General features: G+C 38.0%; 1 pseudogene; it reads left to right on the top strand.

Moving 5' to 3' along the window:
• Window positions 1-11,112, top strand: part of LOC128026484 (E3 ubiquitin-protein ligase parkin-like) — a 57,098-nt pseudogene extending 45,986 nt beyond the window's left edge.
• The last annotated feature ends 1,770 nt before the right edge of the window (window positions 11,113-12,882 follow it).

The raw sequence follows: 12,882 nt of genomic DNA, 5'->3' as shown, positions 1-12,882 counted from the left end.
AACGCCCTGTCTTTTGTCTGATCGTTGTTTGTAGATTCCGGTGTTGATGTCGTGTTCGTGTTGTTCCTGCCTTGATTTGTCTCCGTACTGGTTTCTGTCGGATCCTGTCTTCACTCACGGAATATACTCACCACCATTGGAGTTATCACCACTGTCATCGTCATCAGCGCACTCTACTTCTCAACTCACCCGTCTGTGCTGCCATCGTGGTTCCTGCGTCACTCTCCGGCCTTCCATCATCTCATCCAATCAATACACTTCCTTTTACTTGCATTCGTCTCCTGTCCTCCGTAGCCACCGTTACACAACATTCTTCAAATTATCTTCTTTTATTTAGTTTGGAACTACTTGAAGATGAATCCTTATTGGGTCAGCTGTCCCTTTATCCCATTACCAGGCAATTTTTCAGTATCAGTCCATCTCTGTGTTCCAGTATGAGCTCTACCAGCGATACAGGTTGGAGGAGTGTGTTCATCAGATGGGAGGAGTTTTGTGTCCCGCTCCAGAATTTGGTGCTGGACTGCTTCCTGTAGATGATGGCAGGAAAGTTCACTATGAGTTCAGAAAAGGACTCAACTGTGGGGCACGACCTTCTCCACTCACCTCACAACAGCTTTTGCAATAATATACAGGGATTGCTATCAGTTAGCCATATGTTGGTCAACATGTTTGTTGGTGTATCCCCACCAGCCCCAAAAGTCATGATTTCTACTGTAATTATTCCATTCTGTGCCAGTAGTGGGGAAGAAATTACACACTTCACCTTTAATATGTGTTGGGTTGTTCATAATTAAGAATTATGAGCTATATAAAACAATAGAGTTTTATAACAGCCTGACATGACAAACATCTGCATTTTTACAAGCCTTTGATCAAGTATATACCAGTCTGGAATGGCATTCATGTTTCTTCCCTGCTCTCTATCACTTGCTTATTCCACTCGTCCAATCACGGCACGATTAAGATGTAATTACATCACAATTTGCATGATTTCTAATTAGCTAGTCGATTAAAGATTAGGGTGCAGTTCAGCTGTCATTAGCGTTGACTGATTGCATGTTTGCAAACACAAACATCATCATTCCAGTGGGACGAAACCCCATATCTGTGTTTCTGTCAGTCTCTGTCAAAGGTGCAGCCTGCATCACAGAGCGCTGTCTGAAAGCCTTTTGTTGTCACAGACTGTGGTTTTGAGCTGTAGATAGGCATTAGACCTAGATGTATTTGCCAGAGAATTAATTTGATTACTTATGTTGGTTTTGTGGGTTTCACACAAAGCAGTGTTTTGGGACACTAGGATACAATTTTAGTGTTTCAATCAAAATCTAATTTAAAAAAGCACCTTCTCACTCATTTATTTTTGCAAATCTACAAACTGAAGTTCTTTATATAACTTTATATATATATATATATATATATATATATATATATATATATATATATATATATATATATATATATATATATATATATTGCTAAATACTTTTTATGACTTTCAAAAAGTTCAAAATTAAAAAACTTTTTATATAAAGTTTTTTTTTTAAGAAGAAGAGAAATGTAGAAAATAAATAAAACAGCATGTCGTGGGCAGACAATATTTTGTATTTTTGTCTGATACATTTTTCAAAATAAAAATAAAAAATTTAATGACAGGATTTCAAAACAAAAAACACTATTTTATTTTATTCTGATAAATGAAATACAAATAAATAATACATTTGGAAAAGGATCTAAAACCTAAAATGTGGTGGGCACTACAGATATATATATATATATATATATATATATATATATACTGTATATAGATGCCTCATTAGCAGCTGTTTCTGTTAGTTGCTATACATAACCATCCACCATATTGGAACGGTCATAGCTATTCTGTGAACATGCGCGAGCAAGTTGGCTGTGTGTCTGCAATAGTAGTTATACGCATATATGAATATCTATATCAGCAGTAGACTTAAACAGAGGATTTTGCTAAACTACAGAATAAAAACAGAGCTAAGATGTTAGCTAGCACGACATTAAATTGAGTTACCATTGTTTAAAAACCAGTTAATACCTATTAAAACAAACCTATCTGAAAAACAGGATCCCATTTCTTCAGGAATTCAATTTGCGGCATCTATTCATTTATTTATTACAACCAGAGGATGTAGAATAATGTGACATCAAAAGGTTGAATGTGGCATGTATATATATATATATATATATATATATATATATATATATATATATATACATATATATACCTTAGAGACTTTTACAGTTTCAGTTTGTGTGCAGTGTTAGAAAGCCAGTGTGTGTCTGGTTTCCAACAATGACGGCGTGGTCAGCACCGTGTCTGTGAGCCACAGATAAAGGCTTTATTGGAGCTGGCGTTAATGAACCGTTGGCTCAAAAACACACACACACACACATATACCAATGATGGCATATAAAAACACAGACACACCAAAAAAGCAGGCAGTTTTTACACGATTTACACTTGAGGAACACTTCTTAACCTACCTGTCCTGCTTCTCTTGCAGAAAAATCAATATATTCCCTCTCTATATGTCCTCGACCCTTTTATATAGCCTTCCTCTCTTTTGTTTGGGGGTTTAGGGTCCCTGTTTCAGCACTGTGTGTTGAATACTAGAGTTGATCTCTGTGTAAGCTGCTGGCAAAAGAGCAATTTCTGTTTATTTAAAATTTGAGTTTTTTAGCATGTGTGACTTCGGGAGGGTTTGTTGCTGTGAACTATCAGCTTTCAGCAACATGAGAATCAAGATTAGCTCACCGGCCTCTAATGATAGAGAACAAATCTGGCAACCTTGGCCATGCAAGTGCCACGCTGTTCTAATTGAGCTGCTGGAACAACTGTAAAAAATGAGATAAAATAACGATTGTGGGAGTATGTTTTATAAGAAAATACTATTTCAGTCTTTCGACTTCAGAAATTCACATTAACTCAGTGGGTTACTGTTTGTGAGTGAGAATTGTTTCAAAGTGAATTGTGCAGTAAAGATCGGTTTCTGTTTATATCAATTCACGGCATTATTAACAAAGCTGACTTTAAAGAAGTTTTTATTTTTTATATCTTGTACACACAGAGACACACATATATGTATGTATATACGTACAATATAAAGTATAAAATATGTTTCTTTAAATTACATCTTATACCTTAATTCAGGTTACATAATCACTCCTGTCATTTATAGCCACATTCTCTAAACTTTGAGGTTGTTGTTACTATCTGTTGAGTTGTTTATGTTTTATCTGAATATAATATAAGTTTCTCTTTTATACATTTTAGCTGTTTAAACAATTAACCTATTTTGCTGAATGGTTTCTTATAGTCATGTTAATAGTGTCTCCTATGTGAACATGTTCTGCATTTATTTCCCCCGGTTTATTTATTTATTTGTGAAAATCTGTTTTAAATGTGAGTCAACTATAGTTGCCGGTGGGCAAGTATGTTGTATGCACCCCTTAATTGTCAAATTTCATTAGGAGGAGAATATTCGGCATCTAACTCAAAATAAGAACATTTGATGCAACACCCTAAAAGCTGCATCTAGCTTGTGATATTTTGAATATAATTAATATCAGTAATTTTGACCCATACAATATATTGTTGGCTATTGTTACAAATATACTTATGTGGCTTATGACTGGTTTTGTGGTCCGGGGTCACAAAAATAACTTTATATCTTTATAACTTTAATTTATGTGTTGTACTTGTCCTTCCCACTCCCTTTTTCTATTTGTTCTATTACTAGTGCATTTCACCAATAATTAAAGTAACACTAATTTAAGTCATTAAGTAATTTTATTATATTGTATCGAAAGGCCATTTTGCTAATATTTTATTTGAAATATATATATCTGCGTTAACGCGAGACTCTTATCGGGCGATAAAAAAAATATCGCCCAAGCAATACTTTCTGGAGGTTAAGCATCTTTTCTTCAGCTGTGTTAAAAAAATAACCCAGCTTTGACTTCATGTTTCAAAGTTCCAAGCCTTATTTTGTGCCCTAATTGTGGGAAATGTCAGGTAACTAGATGAAGAGTGTTTTAAAAATGGCATGTTTATGGGTGGTTGTGGAGTAAGAAACTGTTCTGTACGATCTGTCTGTTCTGTCATTGTGTCTCTGGCTCTGTTCTTTCTCTCGCGGTGTATTTAGAGCTGCTCTGAGCGCTGGGGACAGTGAGCCAGGTGTCAGGAAAAAGATGCTATTATTGCCTTGAAGCCGTACATTTGGGTCAGGGCTATGAGCGTGTGGTAGTGCGAGAGAGATAGAGAGAGAGAGATCAGACTGGCAGATGATCAGAGAAATCTCTTTCTCTCTCTCTAAGAGCTCTTTCAGCGTTACACAGACGTTCTTATTTAACACACATCAGACTGCCACTGTCAGATCCTGCCTAAGTCTCGACACTAACACACACACGGGCGCGGAAACAGAGTTGACTGCATTTATAAATGCTGGAGCACAGATCAAAGCATCCTATAGCACAGTGGCCACAATGCTTTGTTCGTGTGCAGCATGTATAAGTGTCAACATCTATGACAAAAGGTTCTCTTTAAATCTATGTTTTGTAGTAAATGTAACTTTTGCATGAGTTATTTCTATGTACTAATCAACTGCATTTCATAAATAAATGTCAGACAGTGAAAGTTATGGAAATTCATAAGCCAGCAGGCTTAGAGCTCTCCATTTGACTCAAAAACTTAATACACACATAATGGAGGAGTGATTGATGTGAACTTAGTCAATACAAGCATTGCAGTTCTCCTAGTTCAAATGCATATTAGAGATGAGAACTGACTTGACAAATCAAATACTACATTGCTCGAAAAGCATAGACACCGAGACACTTCAGTTCAGGACTGAAAAGTGGCATTAATTTCATACTGAAAAGGGTCTCACACTGTTCCACACTCCACATCAAATACTACCTTCCTGTCTCACAGCCATAGAAAATGACTGCACTGGAGAAGGACACCAACGATGTGGCTAATAAACATGAATGCTGGCACATCTGAGAGAGAACAAATGAGAACAGGGGTGAAAAAAGTAGAAAGAAGTGGCTGTCAAAAGAACTCTGCTATCTCATCATTACTGAGGAAGGGGAAAACAAAGAAGCATCTGTCTCTAGAGCTTGAGAAGAGGATCTGTCATGAGTAGCAGAAATAATAAAGCAAAAAAGATGACGTGATGCTTCCCTACTTCACAAGTCTGGCTCTCTGAAGAAATACTAAATTAGTAGAGCTTCAAAAGAGCTGGAGAGGAAGAGTATGCTAAACCCATTGGTAATACTTCCTCACTTAAAACGCTTGCATGGAGAGCTGCTGCCCCCTCGTGTGCACGTTGGATGCTGGATGAATATGCATTTGTTCTACTTCCTAGGTCCAGCTGCATTAGTATAGAAAGCACCACAGAGCCAAAGCTTATAAAATTTTTAGAGAATTCACCCTGTGATAAATTGCTAACTTGTCAGTGTTATTAACAAAACAGGCGATTTTGTTAAATAATATATATATATATTATTAAAGTTTTAGGGCAAGTTGAAGTTGAAGTACTAATATTACAAAAATGAAACTAAAATAAATAGAAATAATAATAATAAAAAATAACATAATTACCAAAAAGTTTAATATAAAAATCTTATTTAAAATATTAAGAGCTACTTTAAGTATACAAATAATACTAAAATAATAGATAATAATTTCTAATTGTCCCTGCACATTAAACTGGGATAGTAAAAGTATTATATTGCAACCTTTATCTGCTTCATCTGTAAAGACAACATAAGATACATTATGAATACTTTATAATGCATACATAAAGGCTTCAATTTAGATATTCCCAAATTTAGGAATTTGCTAAGTACCATACACTTTACTATTAATTACTGACCACTAAAAGAGTCAGTGTTTTGCAGGGACTGTAAGGCAGAGTTTCAAAAGGACCCCTGCAAACAGAGGACAGACACAGCAACAGGAAGTGCCCTGCAGGTATATGGCAAGCCGTGGTAACATTTAATCTATAAGCCATACCAGTATCTTTTTTTTTATCTTACTAGTACTTATTTTTTAGATACTAGTGTATTTTCCATTAAGTACTAGTACTTATTCATTAGGTACTAGTGCTTATTCTTTAGGTACTATTGTTTATTCTTTAGGTACTAGTGTTTTTTGTAAAGTTACTAGCACTTATTCATTAGATACTAGTTTTTAATCATTAGATATTAGTACTTATTCCAATAGTGACTAGTATTTAATTAAACTATTATTGTTAACAAAAAAATAGAACTAGTACTTATTTTTTAGTTACAAGTAACTTTTTAGACCGGAGATATCCTGAACTTAATAGATACTAGTGCTTTTTAAATTTGCATTTCTGCCCAGTATGGTAACTGCATCTTGAATATTAATGAGCCAGCAACATATAGGAGAGAGATTAATCAGGAAACAGAAACTAGGAGATGGATGTACTTCTTGAGAAAAACAAATAGAAAATAAATAATTATTTGTACACAAGCACATAGAAAACGTATTTTTGTCAGTTTTTTTAACTGTAATTTCATAAATGTAGTAGCCTAATGTGTTTGTTGGTCTTTGAGTGACCTCTGCTGGCAGGATGGAGAGATTTTATTAATCAATTTTATTAGCTGTTATTTTCCTATTTTTCCTCCATTAAAAACAATAAATACCATACACTATCTGTATGTTAGCTTTTTTTTCATATAGAAAAAAAAATAATTCAGACACTGATTTTTTTTCTCTGGGTGTCCACTAGTGGTCTCACTTCCCCATAGGCACCCCACTGCAGGCTCTACATTTCCCACTAGCCTTGTCCCTTCATCACGGTTAATTGCTCACCTGTTAATTGCACTCAGCTGTCTTCACTTTCCATCGTTATCCTGTCTATTTAAATCGGTCTGTTTTCTGTCTGTGTCATGGAGTCCTTGTTTTTCATCACCCAGTTTCCTTGCGGTCCTTGTGTTCTAGTTTCTTGTTTCCTGTTTCCTGTTTGTTTGTTTTTGGACTGATGTTTGGTTATGACCCCTGCTTGTTTTGATTCTGATATTTGGATTACCCAATAAACACACACTGCCCTTGGATCTCTTGTCTCCTGTTTCCCGATCGTTACGCACTGGTGCTGCACACAATGAATATTTTTATATTAATGTCCTGTACAGGGCACACTGGTGCTGCAAACACATTAATGTTCTGTACAGGGCCCACTGGTGCTCCAGACACTGAATGTTTTTATATTAATGTCCTGTAGAGGGCACACTGGTGCTGCAAACACATTAATGTTCTGTACAGGGAACACTGATGCTATAGACACTGAATTTTTTACAATAATGTCCTGTACAGGGCACACTGGTGTGCTGCAGGCACTGAATGTTTTTACATTAATGTTCTGTAAAGGGCACACTGATGCTACAGACACTGAATGTTTTTACATTAATGTTATATAAAGGACACACTGGTGCTACAGACACTGAATGTTTTTATATTAATGTCCCATAAAGGGCACACTGTTGCTGCAGAAACTGAATGTTTTTACATTTCTGTTCTGTACAGGGCACTCAACAACCCCTATAAAAACAAACAAACAAACAAACAAACAAACAAAAAAACACCAGGTTTGCGGTATTTGTAGGGCTGCACAATTTGGCCCAATTTTTTATTTTATTTTTTATATATATCAATATAACTAATAATAATTATGGTTATTATTTCGAAATAAAAATACTAAGCCAAATAAGGAATATTACATTTGTAATAACACTATTTAACTATAGTATACAAAACTGAGTATATAAGAAGAAATATAAAAATAAATATAGCTGTAAAAAATTGCAAACTTCTTTAGAGAAGAACGTAAGGAATTGCAAATTTTTACCTCAAAGTTCATAATTATTTTAGCTATTTTTACTCAAATTAGGGTTTGGAAAGCAATAATGAGTACTCAATTAATTTATTTTTAATTCATACTCGTTGCTGGAGGGCGACCTCCCACAGAGACTCCACAAGTGAGACAAACTGATAAAGTTCCAGGAAATTCAGCTTTCGCTGTAGATGTTGTGTAGTAGCTGAATCACATGCAGATAGACATTTTACTGATGAAGCATGATGAAAATAAACAATGACTGCGATGAAATATGTTTTTATCTCTATTCTGCAAGCCATCTTGGGTATTTTAATAAGAATAAAGTTTGAAATGCAATCCTAATGCAAATTTATTCTGCTTATTGTATTACCATGTGGACTCTGATTGGACGGTGGAGAGGTACTAATGTTTATGTAATGATCGGTTTAAATGAAGATATCTTAAAATGCATTCTCACTAGTTCTTTATGAGGTTGAAGATATCTCCAAATGTACATGGACTCGTAGGTATTCTGTTTTTAAAATCATATTTAAATTTCTGACTAGTAATTATTGCAATAGTAACTAGTATCTATTTAAATATTACTAGTAAGTATTCATTAGATACTAGTGCTTATTTTTTTTTAGATTCTGGTACGTATTCATTAGATACTAGTTCTTATTTAATAGATACTAATAGTATAATTTATGTTGGCTAGATATCATCAGTCAAGGTGAAAATACACCCCATCTGCTTAAATATTCTCTCTTTTGGGTCGAGCAGCCTGAGATTATAGTCGTAATGGTGTCGGTGCAGGACAATGCCTACAAGCCATTCACAAAGCACCTGATTCATAAATGAATCACATAAGAGAGGAATTTAAAGCTGTTTCAGATCAAATCTGTTTCTCTTACTGTGCTGTGTTTGATCCCTGCTTTGTGTGTGTTTCAGGGCTATATTGCAGATGAAGATGTGGCTTTTCGTGCCTGCTGGGAACAGGCTTCACAGGCGACTATAGCCGAAATCTCTAACCCCCACCCCAAATGCAAAGTTCCTGTGGAATAAAAATGGTATGTGCCTTTTACCTTTCTCTAATTTGGTAGGGACTATATTCAAAATAGTGTACTACCATACTGCTATTACTAGTACTTACTAATACTGCTGTGTAGCTGATCATATGTAATATAGATTATGTAATCAGATTGCAAAAATGAAGAGCTTGTATAAATAGATTTATAGTTTTATAGTTTTTACTTTTTTATTTTATTATTATTATTTTTGTTTTTATCTGGAGAACACAAAATAAGATATTTTGAAGAATGTTGGTAACCGTGTGCATAAAAAAAAAAGAAAAAAAGTGGAAGTCAGTAGGTGCGTTTACATGAAGCATTGTATTCCGATTGCAAAAACACAAGGTTCTCCTGGTTGTCCCGCTTTGGATGTGGCTATCAGAGAACTCAGCCGTTCCACTAAAACTGGATTATTGGGTGGTTATATGGGCCCTGCACCATATAACGCGGTTATATGGGCCCTGCACTTCTGGCCACTCAACAGGAGCCTTGGAGCCTCCCAGAGCGAGTTTTAAACACAATTTCAGAGGCTAGAGCCCCATCTACGAGACACCTCTATGCCTTGCAGTGGTCTTTTTTCTCCTCTTGGTGTCTAAACTGCAACAGAGATCCTCATACTTCCAATTTGACAGCGGCATTGTCATTTCTGCAAGAGCTGCTGGATAGGGGACACTCTCCATCCAAACTCAAAGTCTATGTGGCGGCTATAGCGGCCTCTCATGCCCTCATTCACAAAGTTTTATAACCTTGAAGAGACAGACGCTTCGTGAACCGATCTAGCAGAGAGCCCTTGGCTGTATAACCCTCAAGCTCTCTGGCATTAGTTCACCTGTTAGCTCTCTACCCCTGGGTGTTGAAGTTACAGGAGTGCTCTGGAACGATTAACCAGGCTGGGTGTGACCTAAGGAAGCTCAGCGCATGTTAGCCTTGGGTTGTTGTTAACTTATCTATGGGCAATGGTTACTTATGGAAGTTTGATACTTTCAGTCGTTCCTCTACATTAGCAAGGTTTGATTGTACTGTGTTCCCATATGCGTCCAGCAACACGCAGTACGAGTGTAGTAACAAAAGGACACATACTTGGTTCCTAACATAACCTCGGTTCCCTGAGATATGGGAATGAGTACTGCATTGCTAGCCGTGCTATGTAGCTGCACGACTCAGTCGTCATCTCAGTTCAGGCAACTTGAGAATCCTGTGGAATGCCCACTTATATAGCCAGATGCCCCATCCATTCTGGCAGGCTTTGGCGAGCTTCGTCGCGATAGGCACATGCTGCTCCGCTGCCTAGCTATTGGTTTATTTTTAATACGCTGCACCAACCAATGGCCATGCAGTTTCACTGTGTGAATGAAAAAAGGCTTGAGTTCGGGAGAAAAAAGGCTTTTTCACATATGCATCTAGCAAGACGTAGTACTCATTCCCTTATCTCTGGGAACCTTGGTTATGTTAGTAACCAAGTATATATATTTCTTTGTGTGTGTGTGTTTTGGGTACCCAAAAAGGTTTTCATTGGCATCACTCTGAAGCCCCTTTTATAGCTTTTATTTTTAGGAATGTAATATTTTAAAATTGTCTACTGTGTATGCATGAATGACTGAATATTTACAGAATATTGCAGACTGCTCAGTCATTCGTTGAGTATCTTTGTTTTTATCTTTAACCTTGAAAAGTGCTCTGTAAAGTTGTGATTATCTCCCAACAGTATGGATAAGGATCCCCTCTTGTCTTGTCCTCTTATCTCGCTCAGGTGGCTGTATGCACATAGTTAGTCCTTGTCCACAGTCTTGAGGCAGCTGTGGCCTAATGGTTAGAGACTTGGACTAGTTATCCGAAAGTTGCTGGTTTGAGTCTCGGTCCTTGCAGAAGTTGTGGGGGGATGAATGAACAGTGCTCTCTGGCACCCTCAATACCCATGGCTGAAGTACCCTCAAGCAAAGCACTAAACCCCCAGTTGCTCCCCTGGTGCTGGATATAAAGCTGCCCACTGCTCCGAGTGTGTGTTCACTTCTCACTGCTGTGTGTGTGTGCTGGGTTAAATGCAGAGCACCAATTCCAAGTATGGGTTACAATAATTGGCAAATGTCACAACTTTCACGAAGTTTGAATGGTGTTGGTTCTGTCGCGTGGAGTGGAACAGAGAATGTATGTGAAACTTCTGGTTTGGATGAGTCAAAGTGTTATTAAAATGTTTTAATGAAATCCTGAGTCATGGGAGTATTGTTGAATTAAGTATTCACTTACCACCCCTGCAACCACCCTACCTTCCTCGCTCCCCCACCATTCAACCTGCACTTAAGCTCTGTGTTGAGCAGTGGTTCCCAACCCCAGCGTTCCCAAAATTCCTGGAGGCCCCCCAACACTGCATGTTTTCCGTGTCACCTTAATCAAACACACCTGATTAAAATCATCAGATCATTAGTAGAAACTCCAAGACCTGAATTGATCTGTCAGACAAATGAGAGATGCAAAATGTGCAGTGTTTGGGGGCCTCCAGGAATGTGGATGGGAACCACTGGTGTAAAATCTAGAAAAGCTTGTATTCCCCCCTGTATTCCCTTTCCACCCTTGTAACCCCCATAACCCCCTCCCTTCCTCCCCTAACATTCAACCAGCATTTAAGATCTGTGTAGAGGATGTGATCCGGGTCTTCGGGAAGCAGAAATTTAGAAAAGCTTCAGTCCCAGATGGTGTTTCACCTGCCCTTTTAACAGTCTGTGCTGACCAACTGGCCCCCCATATTAACACAGATCTTCGACAGATCATTGGAGCTGTGTGAAGTTCCCTGCTACTACAAAAACTCCACCAAAATTCCATTCCAGTAATGACTACAGACCTGTCACTCTCACGTCTGTGGTCAGGAAGTCACTTGAGAGACTGGTCCTGGCCTACCTGAAGGGCATCTCTGGCCCCTTGCTGGATCCTCTCCAGTTTGCCTACAGAGCAAACAGGTTTGTGGATGATGCAGTCAACATGGGATTGCATTACATCCTGCAATACCTCGACAAACCTGGGAATTAATCAAGGATCCTATTTGTTCACTTCAGTTCAGCCATTTAATACCATCATGCCTGACCTTCTCTCAGACAAACTCATACAGCTATCCATCCAGCTATCCTCCATCTGTCAGTGGATCACCAGCTTCCTGACAGACAGGCAGCAGCCAGTGATGCTGGGCAATCTCACATCCATGACTATCACCATCAGTACTGGTGACCCCCAGGGATGTGTTCTTTCCCCACTGCTATTCTCTCTCTACACGAATGACAGCGCTTCATTTGACCCCTCTGCCAAGCTCTTGAAGTTCGCAGACTACACTTAAGTCATCGGCCTCATTAAGGACAGAGACGAGTCTGCTTACAGACAGGTGGCTGAGCAGCAGGCTGTCTGGTGCAGTCTTAACAACCTGGACCTAAATACTCTCAAAACTGTGGAGATGATAGTGGACTTCAGAAGAAAGTGCTACTCCCCCCACTCATCATCATGAACAGGACTGTGACTGAAGTGGAGTCATTCAGGTTCCTGAGCACCACGATCTCTCAGGACCTGAGGTGTGACACTCATATAGACTCTATTGCAAAAAAGGCCCAGCAGAGGTTATACTTCCTTTGCCAGCTGAGGAAATTAATCCTGTCACAGGAGCTGCTGAAAAAGTTCTACTCTGCCATCGAGTCTGTCCTGTGTTCATTCATAACTGTCTGGTTTGGTTCAGCTACCAAATTAGACATCAATAGACTACAACGGACAGTCAGGACTGCTGAAAGGATTATTGGTACCCCTCCGCCCAGCTTCCAATATCTCAAGAGTGAGTAAAAGGGCTAAAAAATAAAAAAATCACCTGGGACTCCTCACACCCAGCCCAATCTCTCTTCAAACTGTTGCCTTCCGGTACGCGCTAAAGAGCACTGACCACCAAAACAGCCAGGCACAAAAACAGTTTT

This window comes from Carassius gibelio, chromosome A13, assembly GCF_023724105.1.
Source record: "Carassius gibelio isolate Cgi1373 ecotype wild population from Czech Republic chromosome A13, carGib1.2-hapl.c, whole genome shotgun sequence".
Classification (NCBI taxonomy): Eukaryota; Metazoa; Chordata; class Actinopteri; order Cypriniformes; family Cyprinidae; genus Carassius; species Carassius gibelio.
The sequence above is the reverse complement of the archived record's forward strand: the minus strand, read 5'-3'. Positions and strand labels throughout refer to the sequence as shown.